The sequence below is a fragment of the Hoplias malabaricus genome, chromosome 10 (genome assembly GCF_029633855.1).
Source record: "Hoplias malabaricus isolate fHopMal1 chromosome 10, fHopMal1.hap1, whole genome shotgun sequence".
Taxonomy (NCBI): Eukaryota; Metazoa; Chordata; class Actinopteri; order Characiformes; family Erythrinidae; genus Hoplias; species Hoplias malabaricus.
This window is the reverse complement of record NC_089809.1, coordinates 10,930,892-10,947,686: the sequence shown is the minus strand read 5'-3', so window position 1 is coordinate 10,947,686 and position 16,795 is coordinate 10,930,892.

Here is a 16,795-nt window from a genome sequence, read left to right as displayed (position 1 = left end):
ACTACAAAGCTTTTTCACCAACTCAGTGACTTCAGCCAAGGAAATGGAATCTGACAACCCAAACACTTCTGGCTCTACCTCGTGCACAGGAGGCATGTCTCTCGGGTTAAGGAGTTCCTCTAAGTGCTCCTTCCAATGCCCAACAATATGCTCAGTCGACTTTAGAGTTTCACCATCCTTACTGAGCACAGCTTGGACAGTGTCCCCACTCCCCCTTCAGGATCAGCTATATGCCACCGCTTCCACAACGTAAGTCTGGAAGAGGGCCCATTTAGACTCCATTCCATGTGAGAAGTTCTCTCAGAGAGTTGAAAGTTAAAATTCATCTGGTCGGAGTCCTCTGCCAGTTTTTCCCAGCACATACTCATTATACATTTGGGCTTACCAGGTCTGTCTGGCAGCTTTCCCCACCATCATATCCAACTCACCACCAGATGGTGATCGGTTGACAGCTCAGCCCTTCTCTTTAACAGAGTGTCCAAAACATATAGGCTTGGATCAGAAGACACTACCACAAAGTCGCTGTGTTCACTGACCTTTGTCCCAGGGTGCTCTGGTACCAAGAACACTTATGAGCAACCTTATGTTTGAACATGGTGTTCGTTATGGACAAACCGTGACTAGCACAGAAGTCCAATAACATCACACCACGGGTTCAGATCACGCAGGCTGTTCCTCCCAATCACTCCTCTCCAGGTTTCCCAGTCATTGCCAACAGGAGAAGTTCCCCAGCAAAACAATAGTCAGTGCATGGAATCCTCTCTAGAACTCCACTCACTACCTCCAAGAAGGCCAAATACTCTGAGCTGCTGTTCGGTGCATACGCACACACAACAGTCAAAGTTTTCCTCCACTGTGTGTAGAGGTGAGCCCAACTACATCTACCTGGTATCTCTCAACCTCACGCGCCAGCTCTGGCTCTTTCCCCTCCAGTGAGATTACGTTCCATGTACCAAGAACAAGATTCCACTGCCAAGTTCCATGACCCTAGGGGCCGCTTCACCCCTGCTCTGTGCCAATGGGCATTGCACCACACCCCAAGGTGATCCTGGAGGTCATGAGACCACACAAGCCCTTCTGCCATGACAAAGCCCCCAATCCAGGAAGGGTGGTCCTAGTTATTCTTGCAAAAGAGACTAACTCAAGTTGGGTATGTTGTTATGGAATGTGAATTCTTGTAGCATGTTTTTTAAAATTCCAAACCCATAGCCTCACCCTCTAGCTTCAAACCATTTTGGTGTTCCTAGCTTGTTCTGCCTTGGTCTGGTTTCCACACAGCATTACTTTCAACTATGCTATAGATCGTTTGTAGACTGTGGCCAAGCTTCAGGGCCTGATTTACATAATTCTGTAAGTGTTATATTTAGAATTGTAGCCAGCCACCACTTTCACTGTTAATATAACATGCATGAAGTTAGCAGGTATTATAAAGTCTTCCATTTTTTTTAGTGGGGTTCATTTTTGAGCGTCCAAAAGAAGTCTTCCAACTTCATGCGTTTTTTGGCGTAAGTAATCATACTTGCTAATATCTGACCCATGCCGACTGAACATTTTCCCCAAGTTGCAAGATACACATCATTTTGAACAGCAAGGTATAACATCATCATATGTTATTTCAGGTAGAATCTTTTTTTAAACCCTCAATTATCTCCCAACCAACTGGTGTTGCAAGAGCACAGAGAGACCTAACATTCTTCCTTGCAATTCAGGATACAGAATCATGTGTTCTTTGGGCAGTTTTTCTCGTGTCTCCACAGTGTCTTTTTAGAATAAAGTCCTTCGCAGTGAATGCAATGGACAAATTTGTTTGCATCCCTTTGTTCTCAAGGCCTGTAACATGCCAACAATTGTCCTGATTCTCTTCTCACAACTTCTGCATTATGGACAAAATTTCCTCGATTTCATAAAATGCTCAGTATTGTCCTTTGCTCTTTAGAGACCTTTGGATACTGCAGAGTTTATGCAAACCCCTTTGTTTTGATGGACCGTTTCCAGGTGATGAGCAATTTTGGATGAAAGCTTTATCCTTTAGTGAACAATATCCACAAAAAACACTTATGTGAAAGAAAATGTACTGTAAATGCTAACGATGAAACACCACCACTGGGTTGGCTGCATAAGGAATGTTGCAATGGTAGTCCATACCTTACTGTCTCAGACTCTAAAGGATAGTGAGTGGAAGTTTAGCTAGCCCTCATGGTGCCTCTATGTCCCGCCCTCGTCTCGTCATGTCTGTTTTCTCTGCACATGGCTTTGTTTTGTTGTTGTTCCTGTCTCCACCCTAGCCCCACCTTAGTCCTGCCTCTGTCTCATTATTGTCTTCAGGTGTTCCTCGTTTGCCTTGTTCCTATATAGTCCCTTTGTTTCAATGCTCCCTTGTCTGGTGTTGTGTGCGTAGATGTGTGTTACTCCCTTTTTGTGTGTCTCACAGGTCTACCCCAGTTTATGGCTGTCTCCTTTCTGTCTTTGGTTTATTCATAGTTTAGTCTTGTCTAGTTTCCGTGTATCTACCCGTGTTTATTTTGATTCTATCTGTGTTTAATAAAACTTCATTGCATTTATGTCCGTCTCCTCATCCTCCCTGCACTGCCGTGACACTCTACAGTTAGCAAAAATGTTTGTCACTCATCCTCCACAGCAGCATTCGCACTTACTGCTAGAGTTGAGTTGTTGCAGTGGAGAGATGACTCTTTCTCAATGAGAAATTGACTATGAAGTATCATACAGATGTTTACTTCTTAATTGCCATAACGTGAATTATATGCACAGAATTATATCAGAACATAATAAATTATTAATTATGTCATACAGAATAATTTTTTTTTAAACATCTTGTTGATGTAAAATGTTATATTTTATTACAATATCTAGTGTGTACCTCCTTACAGACCAGTAGTTGTTGAGGGGAAAAAAAGCCAAATGGAGTAGACAGTGCTTTAAAGAATCTGGTAGACCAAATTGTCTTGTATGGAACAAGAATTCCAGATGCAGACACACTCATTGAGCAGCTGACAAAAATACTTCTGTGACTCTCAATAAGGTGTCAGAGGAACACAAGACAAGTAATGAACTGGTTCCTCCACAACTGAAATCAGTTCCTGGGACAATGAAAATGTCTCAGAACATTCAACCTATTTTTCATTTTCATTACCGAAAACATGTGTATGTTTATCCATAATATCCAAATTTTTATTTAATATCTGTATATTAATTTTTTTTTCAGTTGAATAATTCAGTATGTTGCGTTAATGAGACCAATTTTAAAATTGTAAAAAATAAATAAATATGCAAAATTAACACTCTACATAATTTTATGTAGTTCTGTACCTAAGTGTTGTTAATCTACTTTCAAAATTGCCAAAAAAAAAAAATTAAATTAATCATATACTTGATGTAATATCTGCGGTAATGATACGTATTTTGTTGACATAAACGCAAATAAAAATGCAAAAAAAGCAAAAGTTCTGAAATTAATATTCACATTAAGTTTAGACCTGAATCTCGAAATATTAAAAGGAATTTCATCTTTAAATGCTATTTCAATATTTCAGATTTGGATGCCTTCTGAATCTAAATTCTCAACTAAGAGCCTTTGCTCATTCTGAGGCTCTCGTAAACCCTAAGTACTGAAAAGACTTGTTTCTTCATGATTTTTAAAAGCTTCATAGACTTCTGTGGTAACTCTCTTGAATAGGAATGTCTAAAGGAACAGCCTAGAGGACCTAGAGTCCCTATGTAGTCTTCCATCCAATGGCTTAGCAGGTACAGCCCTGCTTGGCTTCAGACTCCAGACCGAAACAGGTATTCTGACAGTTATGGCTGTTTGTGCTACTGGCTTGCTTTAGAAGTATCTTAATCTCTTTCAAAATTCTGAACCAAGACCCCTTTGCTTATTTTGAGGCTCTCCTAAACTTTACAATACTGAAAAGTCTTGGTTTCCTTGTTGTTTAAGCGTCATAGTCATCTATGGTTGCTCTTTTCAAAATAACAGTCCCCATGTAGTCTCCCTTTTAAGGGCCAAACCAGAATAGACATTGTGAGAGCTATTGTAGACTGCTACTGGATAATTTTGGTAGTCTCTTAACCTCTTAAACGTCCAAACCAAGAGCTTTGTTCATTCTGAGGCTCTAGTAAACCCTATAGTACTGAAAAGTCTTTGTTTCTTCATGATTTTTAAAAGCTTAATAGACTGTTGTTGTTACTCTCTTCAAAACTCAGGTCTAAGGGAATGGCCTAGAGAACTTAGGGTCCCTTATATTCTCCCATCCAATCGCTGTCCAGGCCTAGCCCTGCTTGTCTTCAGAACCCAAACTAGTGCAGGTATGCTGAGATACTTATGGCTGACTTTGCTACATGCTTGCTTTGGAAGTATTAATTTCTGTCAAATTTCTGAACCAGAAGCCTTTGCTCATTCTGAGGCTCTAGTAAACTTTACAATATTGAAAAGGCTTGGTTTCCTCATGATTTCTTTAAAGCATCCTAATCTGTAGCCTAGAGGATCTAGGGTCCCAATGGAGTCTCCCTTTTAAGGGCTGTCCCAGACCAGATTAAACATTGTGAGAGAGCTATGCTTGACTGTGCTACTTCCTGGCTTAATATGTTTCTTAATCACTTGATTTTGAACCAAGAGCCTTTGCTAATTCTGAGGCTCTAGTAAACCCTAAATTAATGACAAGGTTTGGTTTCATCATGATTTTTAAAAGCTTCATAGAATTCTGTGGTTACTCTCTTCAACATTATTTACAAGTGTCTTTCCTAATGGATCATAAGCAGTGTTATTACACTTTCTGGACATAATTCCACCTTTGCCACCAACACACAGGGGGTCCTACAAGGCTCAGTCTATTACTGTTTATTTTCTGTATACTTCTCCTCGGCCAGACTGTTAGTCATTTTAATCTCGACTTTCACTGTTACACTGATATCACACAGATTTTTTTTAACTGTCTCTCTAAAATCAAGCACTGGATGACACAATTCACTGATTCCTAACAGTAACAAATCTGATTTCATCTTCATTGGCTCCAAATCTACCCTTAACAAAACTGGTTCCCTCACTCTCAACTGATTATATTGCTCTATCACCCTCCCCTGTGGTCCGAAATCTGGGTGACATCCTGGACTCTGCTTTCACATTGATTCCCATGTTAGTTTCATTATAAAAACCATTTTTCACCTTCGTAACCTATCTTTCTCAGTCCAATGCTGAATGTCTCATCCATGCATTATCGTCTACAGCCGTCTCGACTATTGTAACTCACTTCTTTCTGGCATTAGCTCCTCACTATTCCGTAAATTACAGATGGTCCAGAAATCTGCTGCTCCCCACCCACGCCCCCACCACTACATCACCCCAGTTCTCCAAAATCTCCACTGGCTCCAGGTTAAATATCAAATTTCATTAAAAATCCTCCTTCTCACCTACAAATCTTTCAGTCTAGCTCCTTCTTATTTATCTGACATTCTCCAATTTTACATATCTAAGCGCACTTTCAGACCTTTAGCTGGTTTACTCATCATTCTTCCTTCTAACCTGTACAGTTATGAAGCCTTCTCCAAACTTACCCCACTCTTTTGGAATTTTCTTCTGCCAAGAATTCAACAGTTACAATCTCTATCACAATTCAAATCCAATCTTAACTTCATTTACTCCAAAATGACTTATGGCTGTCCCATGATGTCTTTACAACGTCACATTTAAAGGCTGAAATGATAGAACAATCCTTTGCTTTTTTCCATGTAAATGTTTCATATACTGTGCATTTAGGTTTGCATGCCAGTTTCATACATAACACAAGAACAGAGAGAGTCCAATATGTGAATTAAACTAGCACAATTTTCCCAGTACATCATTTGTATGAAGTTAATATTACATGACGTCCATTTGTAATTTCCTCCCAAGAGAGGTCCAAAGCTACACAAAGATCTTAGAATATATTGTGAAATTTCAAAGTAGGACTGTTTTACCATGCACACCGAATTCATGTCGCACTTGCATAGTAAACAGATAGCGGTATTAACCAGTAAAAGCAGTTGCATCTTAATGAACTTTAGGCCTATATTAAAAGTAAATCAAGAGAAAATCTTCATGAATGTAAATGTCACAACTGATGTTTGACTTTTGCTCACACATTCTACACATGTTCTTGGGTGTGTTTGGATAAGTCAGGGGCATTCAGTTATAATTGTGAGGTCTAGTTATTAAAATTCCCAGGAAAGGTCCAGACCTCAAGGATTTTGCCTCATGTCATAATGGTGCTTGTCATTGCTGTTTTTGATTAATGCCACATTTTCTGAACATATAAAGAGCACTGGTTTAGAAATGAGTGCAGTAAAAAAGAATGTAATATGTTCCTTCTGTTCGGATTTAAATATTCACTTGTCTGCATTGGTTTTCTTTATTTTGGAGTAGGCCATTCTGTCCTCATGACCTCTACTGAACTGGCCATGAAGTGTAAACACTCAATTTCCTTGACACAGTAGAAAGAATCTATGGCTTTATTAATAGGTTAAACTGCATATGTATTATATCGATACAACTCTTTGATTAAAAATACCAGTTCATGAACATTATTATTTATACTCATTACAAACTGGTGATTGATTGGGATAGAACTATCACTTGGTCCATGTATGGCTATTTTATGATGCTTGAGAAAATTAATTCAGTTTATTGAAATAATTTAAATTAATTTGGTCAAATGTATGCAGCCCAGTCATTAACTTTGCACATTCATGGTTCAGCAAAGTTCGTTTAAAAAAACTGCATGTTGTATCAGTGTTCTAAAAGTACAGTGGAGCTTATATACTGCTATGTAGGAATAAGACATGATTTGAAATATATTAAAACTAAATTGTCAACACCAAAAGGGATTTGATAGGATTGAGCATATTTTTAAAGTTCAGTTTGCATTATTTTGATCAACAAAAGTATTTGTTTAATGGAAGAATATAGTGCCTTATTCATCAAAATATCTGCAGAAACTCATTTGAAACATGAGGTTGGTCTGGATGCACAATACATTAATATGCATATTTTAACTAAAATGTTATAATGGCAAAACTTAGCATAAGAGAAATATTTAGTTTACTACATGGTTGGTCATCCAACATTTTCTCTAAATGAAGAATGCTCTGAAGCATCCCATTCATTTCATTTAATGTTGAGATTAAACTACCACTGAAAAGTTGAGTTAGGCTAGGGTGCAATGTAAAATACAGGGGTTGGACAATGAAACTGAAACAGCTGGTTTTAGAGCACAATAATTGGTCTTGGGAATGACATACAAGTCCTGCAAAGTGGTCAGAGGGATTTTAAGCCATTCTTCTTGCAGGATGGCTTAAAATCCTTCTGACCACTTTGCAGGACTTGTGGCCAGGTCACTACGTAATGCTGGTGGAGGAAAACGTTTCCTGACTCGCTCCTCCAAAACACCCCAAAGTGGCTCAATAATATTTAGATCTGGTGACTGTGCATGCCATGGGAGATGTTCAACTTCACTTTCATGTTCATCAAACTAATCTTTCACCAGTCTTGCTGTGTGTATTGGTGCATTGTCATCCTGATACAAGGCACCGCCTTCAGGATACAATGTTTGAACCATTGGATGCACATGGTCTTACTGGTGCAATGTGCAATTAATGAAGTTTGGCCACCAGGCTGGTCCAAGAACCAGTCCTTCACCGGTGACACGCTCACACTCACTCCTACGGACACCCTTGAGTAGCCAATACACCTAACAACATGTGTTTTTGGACCATGGGAGGAAACCGGAGCATCCAGGGGAAGCACTAAAAGACAGTCACCCGGAGCAGAATTAAACCCACAACCTCCAGATCCCTGGAGCTGTGTGACTGCAACACTACCTGCTGCGCCACCATGTCACCTTGATGGTAATTATAATTTTGCATACAAACCTCCACATCATCACGTAACTTTTTATTGTTTTTTCACCCTTTACAGGAAATTAGGTTTAACCTATAGCGTTTTGCAGAAGTTCAAATTTGCCTTAACATTTCCTCATTTTTCAGAAAGTTGGTTTTGACCTCTTGTATCCTGCACTCATTTTCACTTAGCAATCAGCAGAATCTGTTCCAAAAATGTCCACCCACTCTCAGTCCACATTCCAAACCTCAAATCCGTCATGCTGACAGCATGGGCTAGTGGCTATTGTTTATGTGCAGATTCCAGTCTCCTGATGAGACAAGACACACACACAAACCCATTTTGTGCCACTAATTCATGTCAAATTATTCTCTACCCATAGCACTTTTAATCACACTAAAACAGTGTGTGTGTCGTGGGGGTGGGGAATGTTTGTGTGTGTGTGTTAACCTGCCTTGAACTCTTGAGTGGTGCATTACCTGTAATTGATTTGCAAGATCACCTGAATGAAAAGAGTTAATGACAGAATTAATCAATTCACATACGTACCTTAAGGCAAGTGCAAACAAAGTGCTTTTGAATGAATGAGCACATTCACTGGTACAATGGTGTTTTAAGGTCACGGCATTGAATAATATTAAATAATAATAATAATAATAATATTCGGAGAATAAAGTCACAATCATTCCAAGAATAAAGTCGCAAAACTTCAGAGAATAAAGTCAGAATATTTAGAGAAACACTTATTTCTATCTATTATGATACTTGGATAGACAGACTCCCAGTCTGTGCGAGTTTTAAAAGAAAAAGTCAAAGGAATTAACAGAATTATTTTCGTGATCATTCATTGTATCCTACGAAACTACATGCTGTCACGCCCTTGCCCTGTCTTGTACTGTTGTCTGTTTCCCCAACATGTGCACATGGCTCTGTTTTTGGTCTTGTCTCCACCCTAGTCCTGCCTTAGTCCCACCTCAGTCTCTGCCCTCTCATTAGTGTTTCCAGGTGTTACCCGTTTGTCCTGTGTATTTATACCCCTTAGTTTGCAGTGCTCCCTTGTCTGGTCTTATGTGTGTTTCCGTGTCTGTTTCTCATATATCTACACCAGTTCTGCTGCTTTAGCAGCTGCGCAATATATTGTTCTTTTTAAATCAAATTCTTATTATTATTATTATTCCGCAATTCCTTGTATGATAAACTAGTTCCGACTATCGAGCTATCGATGGGCTTGTATTCAGCTTTTGGATACGCGCACTTGTTCGCCTGCTACACTCGTTTTTTGCTTTCCCTTTTTCCCTGGTAATTTCTATGGAATTAATTTTCAATCTGCTCTAAACTCGTATTTCAGATTGGACCCAGGCTCACCGGGACGTGCCACGTCCATTTTTGGACCTCTTGCACTCATCTGTCCCGTTTTGTCTGTTCTTGAAAATCCCTCCATTTATTTAAATAGGTGATGGCTAGAGTGAGTGATGTCATCGCACTCTAGCTTTTCTGCCCGAAAAAAACGTTTTTTTTGCTTTTCAGCTGAACGTTTCGCCATAACTTCCTTATACTTTCGCCTAGAAACTTCATTTAAATTTTAAATAGTAATTTCCCCTTTCTAATATTTGAAAATACATTTTTTGAGTTATTAATTTTTGTTCAGCACTAGGGAGGGTTTGGGCTCCCATAGAGTTCAATTTATTTACAGAGCGGCTCAGCGTGCACTTTCTAAATTTTTGTTCTGTTTTAACTTGTCATAACACGGTCAGTTCTCGCTAAAACTGCAGAATATGCCTGATACTTTTTTGATATTCAATGTTCAGCTGAACATTTTACCATAACTTCCTTTATACTTTCACCTAAAGACTTCATTCAAATGTTAAACTGTAGAGAAATTTCCCCTTTTTAGTATATGTAAATTTGAGACCATTTGAAAATACGGTTTTTGAGTTATGACGTTTTGCACTAGGAGGGTTTGGCATACACACATTCATTCAAATACATTCAACACAGACATTCATTCACACCAGGGTATCACACAATTTAGATTAGCCAGTTTACCTGACCTCCATGTTTTTGGAATGTGGGACAAAACCAGAGTCCCCAGAGGAAACATGTAGACATGAGGAGAACATGGAAACTCCACCCATATCGACTCTTTTACACCCAGTCCTGTAAGGCAATCTTGCTAACCACCAAGCAAGCTTGAAATTATTAAAGATAATAATGTTTTGTTAGTTAATGACAACGCATTACACTCAAACACTCAGTACTACCAAACACGAGTTTACAGATACACCAAAGAGTAAATTGATGGACAACAAAATTATCAATGAATTTGTACATTTCATGAGCAGATGTGACCATATTCACCTTTGATGCAGTATAAATTAATATAGTTAATAATAAACTAATTAGTAGTATACTTACTAAATATTAATGGTTTATCAGAATAATTAGCAGCATTAATGCATAAGTAACAGTAAGTTATGTTACTTCTTTACATGAATTCCATCCATCCATCCATTATCCACCGCTTATCCGGGTCCAGGTCGTGGGGGAAGCAGTCGGAGCAAAGAAACTCAGACCTCCCTCTCATCAGCCACCAACTCCAGCTCCTCTGGGGGTATACCGAGGTGTTCCCAGGCCAGTCGAGACATGTAGTCTCTCCAGCATGTTCTTGGTCTGCCCCGGGGCCTCCTCCCCGTTGGACATGCCCAGAACACCTCTCCAGGAAGGCGTCCAGGAGGCATCCGAACCAGATGCCCAAACCACCTCAACTGGCTCCTCTCGACGTGGAGGAGCAGCGGCTCCACTCCGAGTCTCTCCCGGATATCCGAGCTCCTAACCCTGTCTCTAAGGGAGAGTCCAGACACCCTGCGGAGAAAACTCATTTGAGCCGCTTGTACCCGCGATCTCGTTCTTTCGGTCACTACCCAAAGCTCGTGACCATAGGTGAGGGTTGGGACGTAGATTGAACGGTAAATCGAGAGCTTTGCTTTTCTGCTCAGCTCTCTCTTCACCACAACGGACCGGTACAGAGCCCGCATTACTGCTGATGCTGCACCGATCCGCCTGTCAATCTCACGCTCCATCTGTCCCTCACTCGTGAACAAGACCCCGAGGTTTTTAAACTCCTCCACTTGAGGCAGGATCTCACTTCCAACCTGGAGAGAGCACTCCATCCTTTTCCGACTGAGTACCATGGACTCGGACTTGGAGGTGCTGATCCTCATCCCTACCGCTTCACACTTGGCTGCAAACTGGTCCAGCAAGAGCTGGAGGTCCCAGCTTAATGAAGCCAACAAGACCACATCATCTGCAAAAAGCAGACATGGAATCCTGAGACCACCAAACCGGACACCCTCCGCCCCTTGGCTACGCAGAGAAATTCTGTCCATAAAAATTGTGAACAGAACCGGTGACAATGGGCAGCCCTGACGGAGTCCAACTCCGACTGGAAACCAGTCGGACTTACTGCCAGCCATACGAACCAGAGTCCTGCTCTGTTTGTACAGGGACTGGATAGCTCGTAACAAAGAGCCCAGTACCCCATACTCCCTGAGCACCCTCCACAGATTACCCCGAGGGACACGGTCGAATGCCTTCTCCAGATCCACAAAACACATGTAGACTGGTTGAGCAAACTCCCATGCACCCTCCAGGATCCTAGTGAAAAGAGCTGGTCCTGTGTTCCACGACCGGGGCGGAATCCGCATTGTTCCTCCTGGATCCGAGGTTCAACTATCAGTCGGACTCTCTTCTCCAGTACCCCCGCATAGACCTTACCGGGGAGGCTGAGGAGTGTGATCCCCCTATAGTTGGAACACACCCTCCGATCCCCCTTTTTAAAAAGGGGAACCACCACCCCAGTCTGCCAGTCCAGAGGCACTGCCCCCGATGTCCACGCGATGTTGCAAAGACGTGTCAACCAGGACAGCCCCACAACATCTAGAGCCTTGAGGAACCCGGGGTGAACCTCACCCACCCCCGGGGCCCTACCGCCAAGGAGTTTCCCTACCACCTTGGCCACTTGGCAGGGAAATTACCCTCTCGTCCACTGGGGTAAACCCCAACGTACAGGCGCTAAGCCGGGGGGGCTATGAGTAAGCCCACACCTGCCTTACGCCTCTCACCCTGGGCAACTCCAGAGTGAAAGAGCATCCAGCCATAGGTTCCAGAGCCCATACTGTGTGTTGAGGTGAGCCCAACTACATCTAGCCGGTACCTCTCAACCTTGCGCACCAGCTCAGGCTCTTTTCCCACCAGAGAGGTTACGTTCCATGTTTCAAAAGCCAGTTTCAGTAACCGAGGATCAGAACACCAGGGCCCCCGACCCCGACCGCCACCCGATCCACAATGCACCAGACCCGGATTACTACCTCTCCCACAGGTGGTGGGCCCATGGGAGAGCGGACCCATGTATCTCCTTCGGGCTAAGCCCGGCCAGACCCCATAGGTGAAAGTCCGGCCACCAGGCGCTCGCAAAGGAGCCCCTCCCCCAGACCTGGCTCCAGGGTGAGGCCCCGGTAACCCTGCTCCGGGCAAGGGAGGCTGTGTCCACGATCTTATCTTTTTCATCCGTGTCTTTATGGATCACTCTTTGTCTGGCCCATCACCTAGGACCAATTTGCCTTGGGAGACCCTACCAGGGGCTATTGCCCCCGACAACATAGCTCCTAGGCTCACACAGGCACGCAAACCCCTCCACCACGTTAAGGTGGTGATCCAAGGAGGGGATTCTTTATTAAGGAGGGGATTAAGTATGTCCAATTCTTTACATGAATTGACATACTTAATTTATTAACAATGGAGTAAGTAGCAGTTAGTACACAATGAGTAATTAAGATATAAACTAACCTGTTAATTAGTTCACTTAATTACTAATGCCTAGTAAATTAATCAATCGCTAAGTAACACTTAATGCTTAGTAACAGCTAATAAAGTATTAACTACTGAGCAAATAATGAGAAAAGGATCATTATTTATTCTATAACTACTGACTAATTAGTGTAAAATATTACCAAAGCAATATAATACTTCCATTGGGTCTTCACATTACATAGATGTTGAGGTCAACCATATAAGTCTTAAAGTGAAATATCCAAGTATTAATTTATATCCAGCTTGAGGATGCCAATATTACAAGACTGCTTGCCAGTTAAAGTGACATCCAATTACAAGGGAAAAATTACATCTTTCCGAGTAAACAACTGCCCACCTGTCTGTCTGGACACTGATGGATGACTGTCAAGATCCTCCTCCACGCTTCAGACCAGCTGCCCACGCTCCAGCAACAACCAAGTGCCTTGAAGCTGTCCCTACACTGAAGTTCTCATGGACTACTAACTATCATCACCAGTAGATTGACCAGAGGAGGATGGGTCACCCCTTGTGAGCCTTGGTTCCTCCCAAGGTTTCTTCCTCAGCTGGGGGAGTTTTTCCTTGCCACTGTCGCCCCTGGCTTGCTCACTTGAGGGTTTTACGTTTGTTTTTACATTTCATGTCAAATCTTTGTCTTACTGGAATTCTGTGAAGCTGCTTTGTGACAACATCAGTTGTGAAAAGCGCTATATAAATAAATTTGATTTGATTTGATTTGAAGGGAAAATGATGTTGAAATGGCTGTGATGTAGTACATCTAAATCATACCTAACATCATTCATTCATTCATTCATTCATTATCTGTAACCGCTTATCCAGTTCAGGGTCACGGTGGGTCCAGAGCCTACCTGGAATCATTGGGCGCAAGGCGGGAACACACCCTGGAGGGGGCGCCAGTCCTTCACAGGGCAACACAGACACACAGATACACATTTGCTCACACACTCACACCTACGGACACTTTTACACCAATTCCATTGCCTTAACGTTGATTACTGCATGTTTTTTCTATTTTAGCATCAAGAGTTTGCACTTCAGGACGTCTTATACCCTCCCAGTGTACATGTATTTTTTCAGCTTGTTCATTTTTACTAATCAAATTTCACAAGACTAAGTTGCTGAGGGGGAGAGAACTTCTGCAACGAACACAACTGGAAGAGGATTCTGAAGAAAATCTACTTCCCCTCCAGTCTTCAGTGGATTTTGAACATCTGACAGACTTCCCACTGAGCATTGTCTATTAATAAAACTATGCTGTAAACAAGAACACAATATTATAATCAATGGACTATTTCACTGGGAAGTAATAAAAGCCTGCATCAAATTATCCACCATTATAAAAATGTATCACCATTATTGTATACATGTGGTTTATTTCTACTCATTACTTTTAGCTGCCCACTCTTCTTCATAAAATGATCATGCTGTTTCAGTATTGCTAAGTTTGCAAAGCCAATGTGTAATATCGTTTGCATTTCATTTGTTTGCATTTCATAGCAATGTGCACTAGGCCATTGTTATATCCATCCATCCATCCATTATCTGTAACCGCTTATCCAATTTTTTTAGGGTCGCGGGGGGTCCAGAGCCTACCTGGAATCATCGGGCGCAAGGCGGGAATACACCCTGGAGGGGACGCCAGTCCTTCACAGGGCAACACAGACACACACACATTCACTCACACCTACGGACACTTTCGAGTCGCCAATCCACCTGCAACGTGTGTTTTTGGACTGAGGGGAGAAAACACCAACTCCTCACAGACAGTCACCCGGAGTGGGAATCGAACCCACAACCTCCAGGTCTCTGGAGCTGTGTGACTGCGACACTACCTGCTGCTGCCCCCCTTGTTATATTTGGACCATAATTTAACTATGCAACATGTTCAACACTTCAGACTCACTGTGTTGTGTTAATAAATGTCTTTTATTAGAGTGTGTTTGCTCCAGTTTCCTCACACAGTCCAAAAACACGTTGGTAGGTGGATTGGCGACTCAAAAGTGTCCATAGGTGTGAGTGCATGTGTGTGTGTGTCTGTGTTGCCCTGTGAAGGACTGGCGCCCCCTCCAGGGTGTATTCCCGCCTTGCACCCAATGATTCCAGGTAGGCTCTGGACCACCCGCAACCCTAAATTGGATAAGCGGTTACAGATAATGGATGGATGGATGGGTATTAATATTGTTTTAATTGTTTGCATTCCTAAGACGAAACATCTCCTCAGCAATATTTCGAAAGCACTCCTCATGACAAATGTCTACAGCAACCTTGACCTCTTTTTTGATGCTCCAAGAAGTATGAATCCTAAGACTCTATATTGTTTTTTAATGCAGAAAATTTTTTAACCACAAAAAAAATGAAACTTTGCAAAATAAGAAATAAATGTTTGTCATTTAGTGGATTTTCTGTAATCTTGTTCCCTTAAAAGTTGACTATAAAAATAGTTGAAAAGCATGAAGGACTCTGCCGCTCCGCAGTGGAAATTTGACTTGCCTCTGGCTAGTTATAAAATAAAGGTCCAGTAGAACTTGTTCTCACATGCACTCCTTAATTATATTACTAACTTGGCCTGCTACCAGGTTTGCCGTGAAAGAGTACAAATGTAATTCATTGTTATGACCTTTGTAATATGTTTCATTATTGGTCCTCTTCATAGGGTCTTTTTACACTTACCACTTGTTTCAGTTTTAACATAAGCTACGTGTTTCAAGGCTTTAACATTTCAGATGAACTTTATCTTGCCCAGAATAAATGTAATTCGTTTTGGTAGAAAATGTATAATTGATTTGCCTTTTTGCTAAATGGAATGACAACTGTGTGTTATGTATCTCAAGGCCTTTTGAAAGTAATTTCCTAGCTGTAATAAAAAAACATTTTAATGTTGACTTGTACATATTTTAAATGATTACATATTTTAGTTCTATACCACACTCAGAATACAATATAGGACATGTGGAGAAACAGATTGCAAAGACCAGACTATCACACATGACTAACTTGGCATTTGTTTTCTGTACATTTCAGTTGTTAGCTGAAGTGACAAAAATCAGGATAAAGTGGATGGTTGCACCAGCTGATTTTCAACTTGTTAATGTCTACTTGACAGAGTCCTTTGCCCTCAATCTGTCTTGCTCCTGCTCTTACACTGCTGTGCTGACTGTTGATTGCAGCCCATGCTCCTATGCTACAGGTTATTAAAAATTATCCCCTTTTGTTGTGACAGATGGTAAGATTTTGACCTATATGTCTTGGTTGGCATCTTCTCTTGGACTGTTGGTTAAGTATCTGACCTTTAAATAAAAACTGAAAGTAACCCCTTTCATAAGTTCTTTTGTAAGCAGCTGTCATTTAAACCCAATTAATTTCTATAACACCGTTTTTTATTTTTAACTTGAAATGGCAGACAGACAACCAACAGAATAAAACACAATCCTATTTGTTTGTATTTAAAAAAAAATATATAAAAACAAAGTATTGCACATAGCAATTGGCTTGTTGTGGGTATCTTGGCATTATTCTACAAGCATGCACTCTGGAGCATACTGTTACAAACCGGATTCCAAAAAAGTTGGGACACTGAATGCAATGTGGAGATGGCAAATGTCAAAATCTTTTTTGTAATAAAACATAGATGACAGATCAAAAGTTTAATATGAGTAAATGTAACATTCAAAATTTCACAGCATCAACAAATCCCAAAAAAGTTGGGACAAGTAGCAATAAGTGGCTGGAAAAAGGATATTGAGCATATAACAAATAGCTGGAAGACCAATTAACACTAATTAGGTCAATTGACAACATGATTGGGTATAAAAAAGAACTTCTCAGAGAGTCAGTGTGTCTCTGAAGCCAAGATGGTAAGAGGATCACCAATTCCACCATTGTTGTGCAGAAAGATAGTGCAGCAATACCAGAATGGTGTTACCCACCATAGAATAGCAAAGACTTTTAAGTTATCGTCATCAAGCGTGCATAACATCATCAAGAGATTTAGAGAATCTGAAACAATTGCTGTGCGTAAGGGTGAAGGCCGTAAAACTCTAC